At 40.7% G+C, this 22,969-nt stretch overlaps 1 pseudogene; it reads left to right on the forward strand.

Annotated features, from left to right (window-relative positions):
- The first annotated feature begins 9,855 nt into the window (after positions 1 to 9,855).
- Positions 9,856 to 11,957, forward strand: LOC118975614 (ethanolaminephosphotransferase 1-like; annotated as a pseudogene).
- The last annotated feature ends 11,012 nt before the right edge of the window (positions 11,958 to 22,969 follow it).

Consider the following 22,969-nt stretch of genomic DNA (forward strand, 5'->3'; position numbering starts at 1 on the left):
AAAGTCCTAGAGGAGAACACTGGCAGGAAAATCTCAGATATTTCACGCAGCAACATTTTTACTGATATCTCCCCTAGAGCAAGAAATATAAAGGAAAGAATAAACAAATGGAATCTCACCAAAATAAAAAGCTTCTGCACAGCTAAAGAAAACAGCACTAAAATAAAAAGACAAACAACTGTATGGGAAAACATATTTGCCAATGATACCTCAGACAAAGGTTTAATCTCCAAAATATACAAAGAACTCACACGACTTCACTCTAACAAGACAACTATCCCAATTAAAAAATGGGCAAAGGACTTGAACAGACACTTCTCCAAGGAGGACAGAGGATCCAGAGACACATGAAGAATTGCTCAATATTTCTTGCTATCAGAAATGCAAATTAAAACCACAATGAGATACCACTTTACACCAGTCAGAATGGCTATCATAAACATAGCAATAAACAACAAATGTTGGACAGGGTGTGGGGGAAAGGGGACTCTAATTCACTGTTGGTGGGATTTCAGACTGGTATAACCATTATGGAAAACAGTATGGAGTTTTCTCAGAAAACTAAAATTGGACTTGCCTTTTGACCCAGCAATTCCACTGCTAGAATCGTATTCTACGAACTCTAAAACACCAATCCAAAAGAACATATGCACCCCAATGTTCATAGCAGCACAATTTACAATAGCCAAGAGTTGGAAGCAACCTAGGTGCCCGTCAGTAAATGAATGGATCAAAAAACTATGGTACATATACACAATCGAAGAAGGAGCTCCTACCTTTTGCAACATGGATGGAACTGGAAAGCATTATGCTGGGTGAAATAAGCCAGGTGTTGAAGGACAAATACCATATGGTCTCACCTTTAACAGGAAGCTAAACAACAAAAAAAAACAAACAAGGAAAATATAACCAAAGACACTGAAATAGAGAATAGGCTGACAGTGACCAAAGGGGAGAGGGGAGGGAATTTCAGGGGAAATAGGGGAGGAATTTAGAGGAACATATATAAAGGATATATGGACAACAACTGAGAAGGGTGGAAATGGGAGGGAGGGGGAGCATGGGGGTGGGGTGGGATGAGAGAAATAGACAAAAAACTGTACTTGAAAAATAATTAAATAAATTTTAAAAAGTAAGAAAGCTATTATAAGCATCCATGAACAGGTTTTTGCATAGATATAAATTTTCAACTGCTTTAGATAAATATCAAGGAGCATAATTGCTGAACCTTATGTTTAGTTTTATAAGAAACCAGCAAACTGTCTTCCAAAATGGCTGTACCATTGCACATTGCCACCAGCAATGAGTGAGTGTTTCTGTTGCTCCACATCCTTGTCAGCATTTGGTGTTGTCAGTGTGTTTGGATTTTAGCTGATCTAGTAGGTATGAAGTGGTATCTATCTCATTGTTGGTTTAATTTGCATTTCCCTATTGATGTATGATGTGGAACCTCGCTAGGTAACATTGTAACAGGGTGCAGCCAAGGGGCGCCCCAAATAGGGATTTGTAATGGGGCCCAGAATTCAGGTTGTACAGGAAATATTAGAAAAAGTATATAGAGGATGTCCTCACCCCCACGAGTCTGAGCTGGGGATGAGATGCATGGAGCAGGGCTATTGAGTGCTGTTCTGCATAGCAACAGTTTCGCAGCTAACCTCTGGAATGGTTGTTTAACATATTTATAACCTTTAACTAGTTTCATGGATATGTTGAACAGCTGTGGCCATGCTCTGAGCCAGGGGGATGGAAAGGGACTTTGGAAAGGGACTTCCCCCCACCCCAAAAGATGTTTCACCCCCCAGGTGATAGCACCTGTGTGAAAGCTTGGACAAGATTGGCTCCATGACATGGGGCCACACCTGCTCAGACTCATGTTGGCAACCCAGTAAAACTGGAAGGATATGGGAGTGCTGGCAAGTGTAGCTAATTGTGGGAGGAGTTAGAAATGAGGCTGCAGAGGAGGATTGGTGCAGGGATTTAAACCAAGTCATGGCAGCCATTGAAAGGAGAGCCACGTGCTTTTGGCCAGAGTGGGGACCCCCGCAGCTTGGATGGAGAGAATCACCATGCGGCTTTAGCAGAGTACCACCACTTGGCTTTGGCAGAGTGGTGACCACCCCCCTCCCTGCAGCTTTAGTGGAGAGAAGAACCATGCAGTTTTGGCCAGCATGGGGACCCTCACAGCTTTGGTAGAAGAGGACTACGTGGCTTTGGGGTGCTCCCTTTGGCCACGTGGCCTGGGAAGCAGGAGAGACTGAGAGACTTTGCCCGGAAGAAGGGTGAAAGAACTCTTGCCAGTGGGCCATGAGAAGGTGCCACATGGCTTTGAATCAATTAGAGATCCTGCCTGGATGGTGACACAGCTGTTGGAGCCAGCGGCCTGAAACAGGGATGTTTGCTTCTTTTCCTGAGATACAGTACCCTGAATTAGGGCAAGGGGAGGAGGAAGCACTGTGGGTGTCTATGGGTGTCCAAAAGGACATCAATATTTTAATGAAGAAATTAGGTTAGTACTTTAAGTCTGTATAGCTTTAAATAAACATTTCCTTTCCTTTTCACAAATCTCTGGCATTGAGAGACGACTTTCCTAAGGTGGTGGACAAACAAACCTCGTTGGGGGTCCTTTCAGTAATAGTATATCGCCCCCCACTTTGGCCTCAACGTGTGTGCTCTGTAACAGTTTTTGGCATCCCTGGGTAGGCCAGTAATTGTCCTCCCTTGGTCCCTGTGTTCTGTAACACATGGACACTCTGGGTCTACGGTCCTTGTTCCCTGAACAGATGGGAGCACTGGTGGGACCACGAAGTTGCTGGGCCCATCAGAGGCTTAGGCCCTGCATGGTTGGAAGCCCACTCCTGGAGGCAGGATCCCACATTGGGATTTGTGCCTCCCTGGGCTCCAGCCTCATAGACAGTATGATCCAGTGCAATACAGCACATGGGGTCCTGGACTGCTACATGGAGACTGGGAGCAGTGTACCACAGATCCTGAAAGAGAGAGCTGCTGCAAGACGATGGCAACTCTGAAACCCAAGAGTACACATTCCAGAGACAAAGGAGAGCTGTTTGTGTGGCTGGCTTAAGGACAAATAAGGCAATGGGGAACTTCTGGGAGTGGTTTTGGCTTGCAATATTTTTGAGAGTAAGAGAAGTTCTGGTTTCGATGGGAGAGAAGGACTCAGAGCAGGAATTCATTCAGTGCTCCAAAAACTGGAAACTGGTTAATAAAAACCTGTTTTCTTCAACACAAATCTTTGGGTCATGCACGAAGGTAACAAGTGGCTGAACTCCATGCTGCACAGTTACACAACCAGGAAAGAGACTTTTTTTGTAAAGATTTTATTTATTTATCTTTTAGAGGGGAAGGGAAGGAGAGAGGGAGAGAAATATCAATGTATGGTTGCCTCTGGTGTGTCCCCTACTGGGAACTGGCCTGCAACCCAGGCATGTGCCCCGACTGGGAATTGAACTGCGATCGTCTTGTTCGCAGACCTGTGCTCAATTCACTGAGCTACACCAGCAGGGCAAAAGAGACTTTTAAATGTCATATTTTGTGTCTTTTGAATTAGCAACCATGGTAGTAAAACAATAGAGAATAAATTTTTTAAAAAGTAGCCATGGTAGTATATCAACTACTAAAATATAAATAAATAAAATTAACAACAAAAGAAAGGTGCTATTGTCCTTGTGGTCCATGATATAATTGGGTAGGATCCATGTAAACTGATTCCACTTGCATCATACATTTATTCAATTCATTAACAAATATTTTAAATGCCTAGGCGGTGGCTGAACTGCTAGGCGCTGAGTTTTCATAGTCAGCAATTATTATTGTTTTGGGGAACATATAGTATTTATTTTATATGTTACTAACAAAATTGCTAGCTCCTTGAAGAAAAACCTGATCTGTATTCCTTTTTGCATTTTGTACCTGTCAGGAAGTTGGGGACACACATTTAGTGCTTATGTGATATATGCAATAAAAAAATAAAATAAGACCCAAGGCACAGAATCCCTGAAGGATTTTACTGGCTGGGTAGCTTTTGTTACCAATAATCAGAAGATGGAGCGGTAGAGGGGGGCTCCTTTAAAACCACGTCTTAGGTCTGGGAAACCATGATCTGGGATCCAGGCCCACCCCCTCTTACCTTCCAGGGGTCCTGCTTCTGTGCAGAGCATTGATTTCAGCATAGACCCAAGTCAGCATTTTCAGGCTCTTGTCATCAGGTATGACATCCCAGGATAGCACCGTGTACAAGAAAGTGATTATACAATTGGTCTCATAATTCCCTTCAACTTGGCACATTAGGAGATTTTTTAAAGGTGTTTATGTTTATTCAGTGTCCTTAAATCACTCTAACTTTCTACAATGAGTCTGTTACCTATGCACTTTTTAAATTAAAAATATAACTCTTTCCTGATGGTGCCTCCTACAAGAAGCCTTCTTTGACTCCTCCCCAACCTCTTCTAGGTAGTTTTGGTTCCCTTCTTTTAGTTTCCATAAATTCCATGCTCGCCTCTACCACAACACTTACCACAAGGTTACTTTAATCAACTGTTCAATAATCTGCCTCCCCCTTAGGCTGTGATTTCCTTAGGGCAGGTGCCCTTCCTTTCATAACTGGGTTCCTAGGGCCTCATGTGGGGCCTGAAGCACAGAAGGAGCTTTCATCTTTTCACCTCCCTAGGTGCCCTGCCTTTAACACCCAAATAAGTAAACAACTGACTCCACAGCTATTCTTGGAGAAAGTTTCTCTTCAGTCAACCAATATGTCTTACTAAGACTTGAGTACCCAACACTAGTCAATGAATATGAGAAAATGAGGATTCCAGAGGGACTTGATCTGGACATCCACCTCAGGAATGCTGGAAGTCAAGGCAGGTTCTCAGGCATGTTACTTAGAGCACAGCTATATTCCTCCAGAATGAAAGGCAAAGGAGTGGTGGTGGGGAGTTAGGGACTGGAACTACATCTTGAGTCACAATATAAATTGGGAAGTAGAAAGCCACCAGTCTTTTCTTTGGAAGAGGAATTGATGGAGGGATGGAGTACAAACACAGAACTTACACAGATTCATTAGACATGCTTGGCAGAAAGGAAGGAGAAAGAGAGAAAGAAACAAAATGGGAAGGTGGGGAGAAAGAAGCTACCAGAGAAATAACCATTTAAATAATACAGGTTGCCATATTTCATTAATGTGCAAGTAATGCTACTCGACATTCCACTCAGTGTTCTTCCTGAAGAGCTTGAGAAGGGACAAGTGGCAAATCCTCACCTTCAGTGTGCTGGGATTCCATGCTCACTGCACTTGGATTACCAGAGGAGCTGAAAAAAATACAGTTGCCTGGACTCACAGTCCAGGAGTCAGAGGAGCAGCCTGGGCATCAGACTGGTTAAAAGCTCTCAAAAGATTTTTTTTCAATTTTTTCCATTGTGGTAAAATATACATAATATAAAATTTACTATCTTAACTATTTTCAAGTCTACAGCTCAATGATATTACATAAGTTCATAATATTGCACAACCATCACCACCATCTTTCTCCAGAACTCTTTTTATCTTGTAAAACTAAAACTCTATACCCATTCAATACTAACTTCTATCCTGCTTACCCCTAGCCTCTGGAAATCATTATTCTACTTTCTATCTATATGATTTTGACCACTCTAACTATCTCATATAATTGAAATAAGACAGTACTTGTATTTTTGTTGTCTGGCTTAATTCAATTAGCATACTGTATTCAAGGTTTATGCATGTTGTAGCATGTGTCAGAATGACCTTCCTTTTTAAGACTAAATGATACTCTGTTGTGTGTATATAACAATTTTGTTACCCACTCATCTGTCCATGGATACTTGGGTTGCTTCCACATTTTAGCTACTGTGAGTAATGCTACATGGGTACACAACTATCTTCCTGAGATCCTGCTTTCAGTTCTTTTGTGTATGCGCCCAGAAGTGAAATTGCTGGATCATATGGTAATTCTATTTTTTATTTTTGAGAAAGCTCCACAGTTTTTTACAGTGCTTTATACTCCCATCAACACTGAGCAAGGGTTTTAATTTCTCCCCGCCCTCTTCAACACATTTTTGTTTTTTGATAGTAGGTATCGTAATTGGTGTGAGGTGCTACTTTGTCTTTATTCTCCTTTCAATTTCCCTAATGTTTGGTGACATTGAGCATTCTTTTCATGTGCTTATTGGCCATTCATTTATCTTCTTTGGAGAAATGTCTATTTAAGTTTTTTTAATCATTTTTGAATTGCATTGTTTGATTTTTGGTTGGTGAGTTTTAGAAGATCCTTGGATATTAGTTATTAGTCTCTTATCAGATATATAATTTACATGTATTTTCTTCCATTCTGTGGCTTGCCTTTTTTATTCTATTGATAAAAGAATCTCCCTGGCTGGTGTAGCTCTGTGGATTGAGAGTGGGCCTGCGAACCACACGATGGCAGTTCCGATTCCCTGTCAGGGCACATGCCTGGGTTGCAGGCCAGTTCCCAGCAGGGGACTCACGAGAGGCAACCATACATTGATATTTCTCTCCTTCTCTCCTTCCATTCCCCTCTAAAGATAAATAAATAAAATAAAATAAATATTTAAAAACAGAATCTATCAATCTATTCTATTGATAGTGTTTTCTGATATATTAATTTAAAAAACCATCATGGCCCAGGCTGGTGTAGCTCAGTGGATTGAGCACGGGCCTCTGAAGCAAAGGGTCGCTGGTTCGATTCCCAGTCAGGGCATATGCTAGCCAGGTCCCCAGTAGGGGACACATGAGAGGCAACCACATATTGATGTTTCTCTCCCACTCTTTCTCCTTCCCTTCCCCTCTCTCTAAAAATAAATAAATAAAATATGTTTTTTAAAAAAGTGAAAAACCATCATGAACTCCAACTGGAATATTCTTCCTTTTGTTGCTTATATCTTTGGCGTCCTATCCAATAAATCACTGCCAAATGTAATGTAATGTCATGAAGCTTTTGCTTTGTGTTTTTTCTTTGAAGAATTTCTTAGTTTGAGATCTTACATCTTGGTCTTTGATTCATTTTGAGTTAATCTTTGTATACAGTGTCAGGTAAGGATTCAACTGTATTCTTTTGCATGTGCATATTTAGTTTTCCCAGGCACCATTTGTTAAAAAGACTATATTTCCCACATTAAACAGTCTTGGCACCCTTGCCAGAAATCATTTGACCGTGCGTGTGAAAGTTTATCTCTGGGCTATCTATTCTATTTCATCATTCTGTATGTCTGTCTTTATTCTGGTACCACATTGTTTTGATTCCTGTAGCTTTATAGTAAGTATTGAGATAAAAATCTCTGAGTCTTCTAGCTTTGAACCTTTTATCCAAGGTTGTTTTGGCTATTTGGGGTTAATGAGATTCCATAAAAATTTTGGGATGGGTTTTTCTGTTTCTGCAAAAAAAAAAATGTCACTGGGATTTTGATAGGGACTCCATTGAATCTGTAGATCACTTTGGATAGCATTGCTATCTTAAAATATTGTCTTCCAACTTATGAACATAGATGTGCTCCCATGTGTTTATGTCCTCTTTACTCTCAGGAAGTTTTGTAGTTTTTATTGTATAAGTCTCCTACATACTTAGTTAATTCCTAAATGTTTTGGTAGGACTTCCGCCAAGATGGAGGCATAGGTGGAAACACTGTGCCTTCTCCCACAACCAAGTTTGAATACAACTAAGGTTTGGAGAACAAAGACACAGCCAAAGGACAGAAAATTGAATTATACGGAAGAAGTCCGACTACATCTAACCATTCGACGGGATGGTAAGAGGGGCGGAGCCAGCAGCGGAGCAGGGTCGGGCAGGACAGATCCCCCGACCTAGGCGCGCAAGTGGCCCAGACCCAATCAGGGTGTGGGGCAGACTGACCGCGGTGGCACATTCGCGCACAGTGAGATGGACCACGCAGGCCCCAGGGGGCGAGGGCTGATGGTGGTGGCACACTTGCATGCAGTGGGACAAAACGAGTAGGCCCGGTGACGTTGGCAGCTGCGGCACCAGTGGGGACCACAGCGGAAGGCGGCAGATGGGACACAATTGTTCCTCTTTGACCCCACCCCCACATACAATGTCACAACCCAGCGACTGAGTTGCTCTGCTCTAGTGAACACCTTAGGGCTCCGATCCTGCTATGGAACAGCATGAACAGCCCAAAAGATGGCGCAAGAAGAACTCAAAGTCCCAGAGCTGATAACTCTCAGCGACCGAGAAATTGCCAGCCTCTCAGAAGCACAATTCAAGACACTGTTTATCAGGATGCTAACAGAACTGGTTGATTATAGTCACAAATTAGAGGAACATATGAAGGCTAAACTAATTGAAATGAAGGGAAATGCACAGGAAACCAATAGTGATGGAAAAGAAACTGGGACTCAAATCAAGGGAGTGGACCAGAAGGAAGAAAAAAATGACCAAACAGAAAAGAATAAAGAAACAGAATTCAAAAAAAAATGATGAGGGGCTTAGGAACCTCCAGGACATCTTTAAACATTCCAACATCCGGATTAAAGGAGTACCAGAAGGGGGAAAGAAACAGCCATGAGTGGAACACTTATTTGAACAAATAATAAAGGAGAACTTCCCCAGTCTGGAAAAGGAAATAGACTTCCAGGAAATCCAGGAAGCTCAGAGAGTCCCAAAGAAGTTGGACCCAAGAAGAAACACACCAAGGCACATCATAATTACATTTGCCAAGACTAAAATAAAGGAGAGAATCCTAGAAGCAGCAAGAGATAAGGGGACAGTCACCTACAAAGGAGTACCCATCAGACTGTCAGTGGATTTCTCAAAAGAGACCTTACAGGCAAGAAGAGGCTGGAAAGAAGTATTCCAACTCATGAAATCCAAAGACCCACATCCAAGATTGCTCTATCCAGCAAAGCTTTCATTTAGAATGGAAGGACAGATAAAGTGCTTCTCAGATAAGGTCAAATTCAAGGAGTTCATCATCACCAAGCCCTTATTATATGAAATGTTAAAGAAACTTATCTAAGAAAAAGAAGATAAAAATTATGAACAGTGCAAGGACAGCAAACTCAGTTATTAACAACCACACCTAAAACAAAAGCAAACCAAGAGGACAGCTAGATCAGGAGCAGAACCATAGAAATGAAGAAGACATGGAAGGTTAGCAACAGGGGAGTGGGAGTAGGAGAAGGGGGAGAAGTCACAGAAAATAGCATAGAGGGTAGGTAGAAAATAGATAGGGGGAGGGCAAGAATAGTGGGGGAAATATAGAATCTAAAGAACTTGAGACACATGGTTACAAACTAAGAGGGGGAGAATGGTGGGGGAGGGAGTGTGTGGGTGGAGGGGAATGAAGGGGGGAATAGAACAACTGTAATGGTATAATCAATAAAATATATTTTTAAAAATATTTTGGTAGTATGGTAAATGAAATTATTTTCTTAATTTTCTTTTCAGATTGTTCGTTGTCAGTATATAGAAATGCAACTGATTATTGTGTGTTGACCTTATATCTTGCTATTTCAATGAATTCATTTATTCTTACAGTCTTTTTTAATCATTAGGGTTTTCTACATATAAGATCATATCATCAGCAAACAGAGATAATTTTACTCCTTCCTTAAGTGATTTTATTATGCAGTTGTACAGCCAGGGTTGAGAGTCTCTGCAGATGATCTTAATTCCTAATCAATATTCCTCGTATTATTTTATGCTGTGCGGAGTGTGATTGTAGTGTGTAAAAATAAATGTCTGTTACTTTGCCAGGTCTTCCCATTCTTGCCCACCTAGTGTGGTGCCAACTCTTCCATCTGGAAGAGTTGCTGCTGAGTGAACCTTCAGTGTTCAGGTCCTCATGACTGGTTACAAATACCTGAGCTGGGAGCAACTGGCTGGCTTTGATAAGCACAAGTACAATTCTGTGGATACCAATCCACTCTCTCTGTAGATCATGCATCCATTTGGGAGCACTATAGTGAAAGTATTTTCTACCTGACTGACTCTAAATATTTCTGCTTGTTATATCCAATTTCTTACTTATGGCATATTTTCATCTTGACTTTTATGGTTCAGCACCAGGTAACAAGCAGGGGTTTAGATTGTAATAGGTAGTCTCAACTTCATAACTTATTTTCTACCAGGAGTGTCCAGCATTTTGGCATCTCTGGGCCACACTGGAATAAGAGTTATCTTGGGCCACACATTAAATACATTGTGACATGTAATCATAAAAAGATCTCATAATGTTTCAAGTAAATTTTATGATTTTGCGTTGGACACTCCTGCTAGATGGTGTGACTCAAAAGCAATCCAGTTGATTGAATCCAGTAGAACCAATTTCAGCACTCCCTTTGGGGAGCTTTTTGACTGTGGCCTAGAGAGTTAGTTGTGTGCTTACTTGTTTTAACTACAGTATGTATTCCATCTTTGGACAAGTATCATCTGGTGTCAGTGTTTTTGTGCTCTATCTCCTACTATAAGTAGTTTTGTTTTCTTTCTATCTATCCCACTGGAAAAAGTATAACACAGGGATTCATTTCCTGCCATGGGAATATGACATCAGACAGGTGGCTATTTCTTTTATCTGTATAGTGATTGAAAGTGTGGGAGTTGAGGCCTGTTATAAACCCTTCTTTACTGTTTAGTTTCTTTTATAGACATCTGTGGGGGTGACTTTCCTCACAAGTCCCCCCAACCCCCATGCCACAGATGAGAGTAAACATGACTAAGACATGATCTGCTTGGGGAGGAAAAGTGGCCAGTTTCCCAGAGGAGAAAGGCCTTGAATAGTGGCCAGTTTCTCAGAGGAAAAAGGCCCCAATCCCCTTCCTCCAGGGGCTTTTATTGGGTTGTAATACACAGGAATACAGGGAGGCAAGGATCAAATAATAGATAATCTGAGTCAGGGTCTGTCAGGAACAGAGTTTTAGGGTTTCCTGCTCAAACCTTTAACATATGAATGAAAGCACTCTTAGCAGAGCAGATTTCACAGGTTTATCAGGAAGTCTTTTTGGTGCCAGATTTCTCCCCAGGACACGCTCTAGCAAGGCAAGGAGCTGCACCCCTCCCCATCAGGTATTCAAGTTTAAGGGGATTAGAGCCAGGAAGGGCTTCTCCCCGAGAACGTTGGGACTTTGGGACTGTGTCAAAGTCAGGGGGCTAGAGTCCATTGCTCTTTGTTGCAGCCCCCTGAGTCCTTCCATGAAGGCTTCCCAAGTGATTGAGTCTGGCTTAGGTTGCTCCTCCTCTGTGAGGACTCTTACCCATCATTGACTTCTGACCAAGCTTTGGGGGCAGAGAGAGGTAACTGAGGCAGCATTTGCTACCAGAGATAAGCTTTGTCTCCTGCGGCTCGAATTCCAGAGGTCATCCATCGCCTTTAGCTACAAGGGGTTGGGATGCAATTCTTAGAACCAGGCAGAGAGGTCCACAACATACATCTACTTACTGCAATGATTATTGGTTGTGCATTATATGTAACTCTTTCAATAAGTTTATTAAACTGTCTCAGAATCTATACAAATAACACCTTGAAACACAGTTTACTCTGTGAAGCTATGGTTCTCTTAGTTTCTCCATGTTTGCTATTGATATTTTTTATAGCATGGATTCTCCAGTCACCTTCAGACATTTCAGAGATGCAATTTTGAGTACTCCACAACACTTGTCAGCTGATCATGTATCAAATAAGAAGAACCCAGTGCCCAACCTCAAATTGGTTGCTTGTTCCTCTCGTCTCAGTTGTTATGGCAGTAAACTTGGGCATAGTTTCTTGCATTAAGAGCATTTCCTGTGCATATAAACAACTGCTCTCACTCTGGCTCACATCTGCTGGAGAGACAGATGGTAAAGCAGTTGAGTAGTCATTTCAGATTTATCCCTTCTAACTGGAAAAATCAAACTCGGAATGACTAAGAATGTATGAAAAGAATACTGCCCTGCAATCAACAGAAAGAGGTACTATAAAGAAGATGCTTCCAAATATTTTATCCATTTAACTAAATTGACCATTGAACTAAACTGACCTGCTTAACAGACATAAGGAACTCAGTGTGTATGGTACTTGGACAGTAGTAATGTTGTACATAATCTGAATTTGTGGAGTTTTGGATCTACTATTTCCAAGTCTATTTTATTTTTATGAAACAATGTGACATTTTAGATAAGTATAATGTACATTAGACCAACAAAATGTTCCCAATGATTTCAGCTTCATGAGACTATAATGTTTTGACTCATAGAATTGAAGATACTTTGTTTTCATTTTTAAAACTTCAAAGTTGGTTTAGGAACACTGATAACATTCAGAACACAGTAGCATGTTTTTATATCTGGTACTCAGTACTAGGTCTTTAGCTATGGAAGCTATCAGTGATCCATATCTAATATAGGGAAAAGATAAGAGCAAGTCACTTTCAGCAAGACATGGCAAATGATGACAGAGCAAATGATACAGTTGCCAACTATTGGTTTCTCCTCCCCATGGAATATCTATGTCCTTATGTACTAAGAGAGCCCACATACATATTTAGATTCTCCAGTATTCTGGCTTTGTTATGGAACAGAACTTGGTAAATGGTTTCTAATTACCTTTTAAAGAAAAATATTTTATTGAAACTTGATAGACTATAATTGTTCCTCACCCATTCACATGGTTCATTATTTACATGTGGTACTTTCTCACCTTCAACTGCAAGTTGCTGAGATTTGGTGTCTGTGAGCTATGCTTATATAAATGTAAGTGGCAGTATCAGTTTTATGCAGATAAACTTCTTTATTAAAAAATTTACTTTGGACTTAGGAGTCTCATGAACCTCACTATGAAATTATTGCTATGAACCTCACTACAAAATTGTTTTTCTGCTTCAATTGGCCCTCCTCTTCTTCCATTCCCTCTATCTCCTTGTGTTTTTTCTTTCACAAAAAAGAATAAATAGAGAGAAATTCTCTGATATCCAAACTTGCACACCTCCCCAATTGGAGAATATTTTTGATATAAAGGGCTGTGTACATACTCCTTGAATATAACTTGAAGTAATTTTCTCTTTTTCCTTTTTTTAATTTTAATTTTTATTTAATTCTTCTTCAAGTAGTTTTCTATCTTATATTTCCAGCGATGCCCCCACCCCCAGTGCTCCCAACCTTCCTTCCATTTCCGCCCCCCACCTTAGTTCTTGTCCATGTGTCCTTTATACTTGTTCACGTGAGTCCTTCCCCTTTTCCCCTATGATTCTCTCCACTCTCCCCTCTGCACCCTGTCAGCCCAATCTGTATTTCAGTGTCTTTGGTCACATTTTGCCTGCTTGTTTGTTTTGTTGTTCAGATTCCTGTTAACAGTGATATCATATGGTATTTTTCTTTCACCACCTGGCTTATTTCACTCAGCATAATGCTTTCCACTTCCATCCATGATGTTGCAAAGGGTAGGAGTTCCTTCTTTCCTTCTGCAGCATAGAACTCCATTGTGTAAATGTACCATATCTTTTTGATCCAGTCATTTACCCATGGGCATATAGGTTGCTTCCAACTCTTGGCTATCATAAATTGTGCTGCTATGAACATCGGGGTGCATAGGTTCTTTGGGACTGGTGCTTCAGGGTTCTTAGGATATACTCCCAACAGTGGAATTGCTGGGTCAAAAGGCATGTTCATTTTTAGTTTTCTTAGAAAATTCCATACTGTTTTCCATAGTGGTTGTACCAGTCTGCAATCCCACCAACAGTGAACTACAGTCCCCTTTTCCCCACAACCTCTCCAGCACTTGTTGTTTGTTTCTTTGTTTAGGATAGCCATTCTGACTGTTGTTAAGTGTTATCTCACTGTGGTTTTAATTTGCATCTCTCTGATAGGTAGTGATATTGAGCATCTTTTCATGTGTCTCTGGATCCTCTGTATGTCCTCCTTGGAGAAGTGTCTGTTCAAGTCCTTTGCCCAATTTTCAATTGGGCTGCTCATCTTCTTTGAGTGGAGTCAAGTGAGTTCTTTGTATATTTTGGAGATTAAACCTTTGTCTGAGGTATCATTGGCAAATATGTTTCCACAAACAGTTGCCTCTCTCTTTATCTTGATACTGTTTTCCTTAGCCATGCAGAAGCTTTTAAGTTTGATGAGATCCCATTCGTTTATTCTTTCCTTTATGTCCCTTGCTCTAGGGGACATATCAGTAAAAATGTTGCTGCGTGGAATATCTGAGATTTTCCTGCCAATGCTCTCCTCTAGGGCTTTAATGGTTTCACAGCTTATATTTAAGTCTTTTATCCACCTTGAATTAATTTTGGTGTATGGTGTAAGTTGGTGTTTGAGTTTCGTTTTTTTTTTGTTTTTTTTTTGCATGTAGCTGTACAGTTCTCCCAACACCATTTGTTGAAGAGGCTATCTTTACTCCATTTTATGTTACTGCCCCCTTTGTCGAATATTAATTGACTGTAGAGAGTTGGGTTTATTTCTGGGCTCTCTGTTCTATTCCATTGGTCTATGTGCCTGTTTTTATGCCAGTACCAGGCTGTTTTGATTACAGTGGCCTTGTAATACAGTTTGATATCAGGTATTGTGATCCCTCCCACTTTGTTCTTCTTTCTCAAAATTGCAGCTGCTATTCGGGGTCTTTTATGGTTCCATATAAATTTTTGAAGTGTTTGTTCTATGTCTGTGAAATATGCCATTGGTACTTTAATAAGTATTGCATTGAATCTGTAAATTGCTTTGGGTAGTATGGACATTTTGATGATGTTAATTATTCCAGTCCATGAACACGGTGTATGTTTCAATTTATTTGTGTCTTCCTTGACTTCTTTCTTCAGTGTTGTGTAGTTTTCTGCATACAGGTCTTTAACCTCCTTGGTTAGGTTTATTCCTAGTTATTTTATTTTTGTTTTTGCTATATCGAATGGGATTTTCTTCTTGATTTGTGCTTCTGCTGTTTCATTGTTGGTATACAAAAATGCCTTTGATTTCTGGATATTGACTTTGTATCTCGCTGTTTTGCCAAATTCATTTATTAGTTCGAGCAGTTTTTTGGTAGAGGCTATAGGATTTTCCATGTACACTATCATGTCATCTGCAAACAATGACAGTTTTGTTTCCTCCTTTCCGATTTGGATGCCTTTTATTTCCTTTTCTTGTCTGATTGCTGCGGCTAGAACTTCCAATACTATATTGAATAGAAGTGGTGAAAGTGGACAACCTTGTCTTGTTCCTGATCTTAGTGGAAAAGCTTTTAGTTTTTGCCCATTGAGTATGATGTTGGCTGTAGGTCTTTCATATATGGCCTTTATTATATTGAGGAATGTTCCCTCTATTCCCACTTTGCTGAGTACCTTTATCATAAATGGGTGTTGTACCTTATCAAAAGCTTTTTCCGCATCTATTGATATGACCATGTGGTTTTTGTCTTTGCTTTTGTTTATGTCGTGTATTACATTTACTGATTTGCGGATATTGAACCATCCTTGCATCCCTGGGATGAATCCCACTTGGTCGTGGTGTATGATCTTTTTGATGTATTGTTGGATGCGATTTGCCAATATTTTGTTGAGGATTTTAGCATCTATGTTCATCAGTGATATTGGCCTGAAGTTTTCTTTCTTTGTTGTGTCTCTATCTGGTTTTGGAATTAGGATGATGCTGGCTTCATAAAAAGAGTTTGGGAGTTTCCCATCATTTTGGATTTTTTGGAATAGTCTGTGAAGAATAGGGGTTAGCTCTTCCTTAAATGCTTTGTAGAATTCTCCTGTGAAACCATCTGGTCCGGGGCTTTTGTGTGATGGGAGTTTTTTGATTACTGCTTCAATTTCATTTGCTGTTATTGGTCTGTTCAGGCTTTCTACTTCTTCTTCATTGAGTTTTGGAAGATTATATTTTTCTAGAAATTTGTCCATTTCACCTAGGTTTTCAAATTTCTTGGCATACAGTTCTTCATAGTAATTCCTTACAATCCCTTCTATTTCTGTGGTATCAGTTGTAATCTCTCCTCTTTCATTTCTGATTGTGTTTATTTGGGTCCTCTCTCTTCTTTTCTTAATGAGCCTACTTAAAGGCTTGTCTATTTTGTTTATCTTTTCAAAAAACCAACTCTTGGATTCATTGATCCTTATAATTGTGCTTTTGGTCTCTATGTCATTTAATTCTGCTCTGATCTTGGTTATTTCCTTCCTTGTACTTGCTCTGGGCTGTCTTTGTTGTTGTTCTTCGAGTTCTTGCAGGCGTCGGGTTAGGTTGTTTGTTTGAAATGTTTCTATTTTCTTTAGGTAAGCCTGTATTGCTATGAACTTCCCTCTCAGGACTGCCTTGGCCGTGTCCCATAAGTTTTGGGTTGTTGTGAGTTCATTTTCATTTGTTTCCAGAAACTTTTTGATTTCTTCCCTAATTTCAATCTTGACCCATTCGTTGTTTAATAGCATACCATTCAGTCTCCATGATTTTGGGTGTTTTGGGTTTTTTCCTTTGGGGTTGGTTTCTAATTTCAGTCCCTTGTGGTCAGAGAAAATGCTTGGTATGATTTCAATTTTCTTGAATTTGTTGAGGCTCATTTTGTGTCCTATCATGTGGTCTATCTTTGAAAATGTTCCATGTGCATTTGAAAAGAATGTGTATTTAGCTTCTTTGGGATGAAGCGCTCTATATATATCAGTCAAGTCCATTTCTTCTAGAGTTTCATTTAATGCTGCTATATCTTTGTTGATATTTTGTTTGGAAGATCTGTCCATTTTTGACAGTGGGGTGTTAAAATCCCCTACTATAATTGTGTTGCTGTCAATATCTTTCTTGAAGTCTTCTAGGATTTTTCTTATATATTTGGGTGCTCCTATGTTGGGTGCATATATATTTATGATGTTAATGTCTTCGTGCTGGATTCTTCCCTTGAGCAATATGAAGTGACCTTCTGGGTCTCTCTTTATGGCCCTTTTTTTGAAGTCTATTTTGTCTGATATTAGAATTGCTACCCCGGCTTTTTTTTCTTGTCCATTTGCTTGGAAAATTTGTTTCCAGCCTTTCACTTTTAGTCTGTGATGGTCTTTTGTCCTGAGGTGGGTCTCCTGTAGGCAGCATATGTGTGGGTCATGCTTTCTTATCCATTCAGCTATTCTATGTCTTTTGATTGGAGCATTTAATCCATTTACATTCAAGGTTATTATTGATAGGGACTTATTCATTGCCATTTTTGTACCACAGTTCCTCTCTGTCTCTCTCTTTTCCTTCCTTTCCTTAAAGCAGCCCTTTTAGTATTTCTTGTAGAGCTGGTTTGGTGGAGGCATATTCTTTTAGACTTCTTTTGTCTTGGAAGCTCTTTATTTGGCCTTCTATCTTGATTGAGAGCCTTGCTGGGTAAAGTAGCCTTGGTTGTAGGCCTCTGGTTCTCATTACTTGAAATATTTCTTGCCATTCTCTTCTTGCTTGGAGTGTTTCCATTGAGAAGTCAGTAGCTAACCTTATTGGGGCTCCCTTGTATGTTACTTCCTTTTTCTCCCTTGCTGCCTTTAGGATTCTCTCTTTGTCTTGAAATTTTGCCATTTTAATGATGATGTGTCTTGAAGTGGGCCTCTTTGGGTTCCTCTTGAATGGGACTCTCTGTGATTCCTGGATTCGTGTAACTTTTTCTCTCATCAAATTAGGAAAATTTTCCATCATTACTCTTTCAAATAGGTTTTCTATCCCTTGTTCTTCTTCTTCTCCTTCTGGTATTCCTATTATTCGGATATTATTACGTTTCATATTATCTTGCATTTCTCTTAGCCCATCTTCATTCTTTTTGAGCCTCTTTTCCCTTTCTTGCTCTTTCTGGGAGATTCTTTCTACTGTGTCCTCCAACTCACTGATCCGATCTTCTGCCTCATCGATCCTGCTTTTCATTCCTTCTACTGTGTTCTTCAGTTCCGAAATTGTATTCTTCATTTCCTCTTGTCCTTTGGTGATAGTTTCTATTTCCTTTTTCATGTTGATATAGTTTGCGGAGAGCTCATGGTAGCTCCCCTCTAGTTTCTGGTAGCTCATTGTGAGCTCTTTGAATTTCCTGATAACTAGTGCTTTGAATTCAATATCTGATAGCTGACTTGCCTCTCTTTCATCTAACATTATTTCTGAGACTTCCACCTTTTCTTTCATTTGGGCATTGTTTCTTTGTCTTCCCATTGCTTATGAGACTCTTCTTGTTAGCTTCAGCTTCTTAAATTGATCTGTTCTGACTCCCTAGGTTTATGGTGTGAACTTCTGTGGTATGATGCCTGGGAAATTCAGTGGTGCAGTCTCCTGCAGGTATCTTGGAGTTCTCCGCTTCCACCTACTCCCTTCTTTATTGTGCGTGTGTGATCAGTTGGAGGGGGAGGCAAAATGGTTTATGATAGCAGAAGAGTATTTTATGTTGTTTACAGTCACAGTCAATGGAGAAGAAATAGGCTACAATCTTTAGGCTATGTATAGAGTTAACCATGCTCTTTGACCCAGCTTGCCAGTTTTTAAGAAAGTATGGACAGAAGATAAGTCTCTTGTAGTGAAGGGGAGGCTTGTGATTTGTATTTAGACAGCCTTGTGTTTGCGGGTGGTCAGATTTTGAGGTAAGGTGAGAGTTAAGGTTAGTAACTACGTGTAGCGTGTGAGCAAATAGAGTTAATCACTATAGTAATATAATTCAGGAACTTGTAATGTGGTCTAAGGTCCGATAGATATGTTATGATGTATTTACGGTTGTATAGAACAGCTATTATTTACAATAATATTAGAGCATCATTCACATGATAGACTGTATGTGATCTGTCTAAATGGGGGTTATAGAGCTTGGGTAGTATGCCAAAGGAAAGCAAGTGGCATGAAGTATAGAAAATTAGCAATACACTATGAATAAAAGAACAGTGGGAACCTGTCAGGTTGTACAATATAACCAGCCAAGACTAGGAAACCTGTACAGAAAGAGGAAGAATACAAAGATATTATTAAAATAAAAAAGGAAGTGAGAATAATGCAAAAAATAATACACTAAAAGAACACTAAGCAACAAACAAACAAACAATCCAACACACCCATACACACACACACACACACACACACACACACACAAGAGTCAGGAGAAAGAGGGAATAAGCGAAGAGTTTGGGAAGAAAGGAAGAAGGACCAAAACCAGACAAAAAGAGAAAAAATGAGGGACAAAGTATTGAAAGATAGAGCAACAATACAGTTTAAAAAATACAAGATTACTTAGAAAATAAGTTGAGAAAAAAAAAGAGAAAAAAAACAACCTTCCTTTGTCCGTTTCAGTCTGTCCAAGCCAGTTTTTCTGGTTGCGGCAGGGCCTCTCTGTCGGCTGGTATACAGGCGCTCTGGCACTCTTGCACAGGTGAATGGGTGCACGGGGTGCACATGGGCCAGGCTACCAGATTGGGAAGTGGGCGCCCGCACCCCTGGCAGGCTGCGTGGGTCCCGAGGTATCTGGCACTTTCCTTCTCAGTCCCCTGGCAGGACCCAGGTGTTGCCGCCCCTCTCCTGGATGGCTGCTGGGTGTTGGGCCGTGAGGCAAGTTGCTGTCGCAGAACCTCAGTTCACTTTCCAATAGAGACTTCTCCACAAAGCCTGCCTCTCAGCCCAGCCCAATCCCAAAAGACCGGCAATGACAGTGTCCTTCTCAAATCCCTGGGGCTGGCGGGCTGGTGGGCTGGCAGGCTGGTGACCACAGAGTCCGCAGTTGAACAGGGCCCTCCACCCCTGCCACCCTTTACGTAAACTTAAGCTCACAGGTCTCTGCCCGGTATTGCCCAGACTTGCCTAAACAGGGAGAGAGGGAGTCACTTCTGTCCCACGGACCCTGTAGCAGGCCCATGGCTCCCACAGAGTCTGTTGCAGACCCACCGGATGCCAGGCTTCTGGAGTTCCCTCTGCCATAGGCGCCCCGATTAATGTTTCTCTCATGCTTCAATGTTTCTCTCCCTCTCCTTCTCCCTTCCTCCCTCTCTCTAAAAATAAATAAATAAACTCTTAAACAATAAAAAAATAAAATAAAAGGTCTCCAAAGTATAGTCTTGTAAAGGAACATTTTATTGTGGGAAATTTAAAACATATGTAAAGGTAGACAAAGTAGTACAATGAAGTTCCATAGACATACCTTCCAGGTTCAACAGCCATGAGCTCACGACTAATCTTTTCCTATCTACACCCTTACCTACTTCCAGTTCCTTCTTCCAAAATACGTTGAAGCAAGCCTCAAACATCACAAACAGTTCAATATATGTATCTCTTAAACATGACCATGAGCCCTGGCTGGTGGATCAGTTGGTTTGAGCATCATCCCATACACAAGAATATTATGGTTTTGATCCTTGGTCAGGGCACATACCTAGGTTGCAGGTTCAATTCCCAGTCAGGGCACATGTGGGAAGCAATTAATTGATATTTCTCTCTCACATTAATCTTTCTGTCTCATACACACACATACACAACACACAAACACACACACTTTCTTTCTTACCACCCCCCTTCCTCTCTAGAACCAATAAACATCCTCAGGTAAGGATTAAAATTATTTTTAAATAAATAAAATGAACCATGATACTGTTATCACATGTAAAAATTAATAAATCCATGGTATGTTTATATTGAGTTCAAATTTCTTTGATTGTCTATTTTTTTCAAGTTTTTGCTTGTTTGTTTTATCAAGATCCAAATAAGGTACTAGGCCTGAGGTCCCTAAGGCAACTCCTAAGTTCGGTTATTCATTACAGGACTCATGGAACCCAGTGTATGGTCATACCCCTAGCTATCCTTTATTATGCAGAAAGGATATAGAGCAGATCAGCAAAGGGAAGAGGCATGTGGAGTGAAGTCCAGAGGAAACCCGGAGCAAGCTTTTAAGAGTCCTTCCCCAGTGGAGCCACACAGGATGCACTTAATTCCTTCAACATCAAATTGTGATAACACATGTGAAATGTTTTCTGCCAAGGAAACTTATTAGAGACTCAGTGCTCAAGGTTTTTACTGGAGGCTTGTCATATAGGCATTTACTACCTAGCGTATACCAAAATTCCAGACTCCCAGAAGAAAAGCAGGTAATCAGCATAAGCCACATTGTTTTTATAGTTTATGCAGAGCAAGCCACTCTTATTGGTTAGGGAATGTGAGAAGCAACCCACTCCAAGTTTCCAGATACCAGACATGGACCAACCTTGCAAATAGCCTTTTCTAAGAATAGCAGTCTCAGTACTGCTTTCTTAACTTTACTTTTCACGGGTGCATACATTTTAACTTGTTGCTACCTCTTAAATCTCATTTTTAAAAATATATTTTATTGATTATGCTGACAGTTGTCCTATTTCCACCCCCCTTCACTCCCCTCCACCCTGCACACCCTCTCCAACCCACATTCCCCCACTTTAGTTCATGTTCATGAGTCATACATATAAGTTCTCTAGCCTCTACATTTCCTATACTATTCTTAACCTCCCCCTATTTTCTATCTACCATTTATGCTACTTACTCTCTGTACCTTCTCCCCCCTCTCTCCTCCTCCCACTCCCCTGTTGATAACCCTCCATGTGATCTCCATTTCTGTGGTTCTGTTCGTGTTCTAGTTGTTTGCTTAGTTTGGGTTTTTTTTTTTAGGTTCAGTTGTTAATAGCTATGAGTGTGTTGTCATTATACTGTTCCTGTTTTTGATCTTCTTTTTCTTAGATAAGTCCCTTTAACATTTCGTGTAATAAGGGCTTGGTGATGATGAACTCCTTTAACTTAACCTTATCTGAGAAGGACTTTATGTGCCCTTCCATTCTAAATGAGAGCTTTGGTGGATAGAGCAATCTTGGATGTAGGTCGTTGCCTTTCATGACTTGGAATACTTCTTTCCAGCCCCTTCTGGCCTATAAGGTCTCTTTTGAGAAGTCAGGTGACAGTCTGATGGGAACTCCTTTGTAGGTGACTGTCTCCTTATCTCTTGCTGCTTCTAGGATTCTCTCCTTCATTTTAATCTTGGCTATGTAATTATGATGTGCCTTGGTGTATTCCTCCTTGGGTCCACCTTTTTTGGGACTCTCTGAGCTTCCTGAACTTCCTGGAAGTCTATTTCCTTTGCCAGATTGGGGAAATTCTCCTTTATTATTTCTTCAAATAACTTTCCTACTTGTTGCTCTTCCCTTTGCCCTTCTGGTACCCCTATTAACTTGGATGCTGGGACATTTAAAGATGTCCTGGAGGTCCCTAAGCCTCTCCTCATTCTTTTGAGTTCTTGTTTCTTCATTCTTCTCTGTTTGGTTGTTTCTTTCTTCCCTCTCCACTCCATTGATTTAAGTCCCAGTTTTCTTCCCATCACTATTGTTTCCCTGTGAATTTTCCTTCATTTCACTTAGCATAGCCTTCATCTTTTCATCTAATTTGCAACCAAATTCAGCCAACTCTGAGACCATCCTGATCACCAGTGCTTTGAACTATGCATCTGATAGGTTGGCTACCTCTTCATCACTTAGTTGTATTAGCTGTGGCACTTTGATCTGTTCTTTTATTCGGGCCATTTTTTTTTTTGTCTAGGCATGCCTGTTAAGTAATAAGGGGCTGAGCCTTAGGTATTTACCAGGGTGGGGCAACCCATATCTCTGCATTGTGATGCTGTGTGGGGGGCAGGGGTACAAGAGGGAACAATAGTTCTTGCTCCATCCTCTGCTGGATTTCAGTCCCTTCCACCACTTCCCCCAAGAAAACTGGGCTCTTCTGGTGCTGATTCCCTTGTGGGTGGGCTTGTATAGGTTCTAGAACCCTGTGGGTCTCTCCAACAAACTCTCCTGTGAGGCTGGGAGTCTCTCCCAGCACCTCAGCTTTCACAGGTGTTTTCTATCAGTGTTTTGAGGCTTTATTTCCCAGCGCTGGGACCCTGGTTTGTGCAGTCTGTTTCGCTCCCCACTTTTGCCTGGTTTATCTGTGAGTGAATGTGGGACTGGTTCCTCAAGCCCCCTTGCGTCCCAAGCCCCTTCACAATACGCCACCTCGCTGGGTCCACCCAC

Source organism: Sturnira hondurensis, unplaced genomic scaffold (genome assembly GCF_014824575.4).
Source record: "Sturnira hondurensis isolate 20B ecotype Veracruz unplaced genomic scaffold, ASM1482457v3 Scaffold0020392, whole genome shotgun sequence".
Taxonomy (NCBI): Eukaryota; Metazoa; Chordata; class Mammalia; order Chiroptera; family Phyllostomidae; genus Sturnira; species Sturnira hondurensis.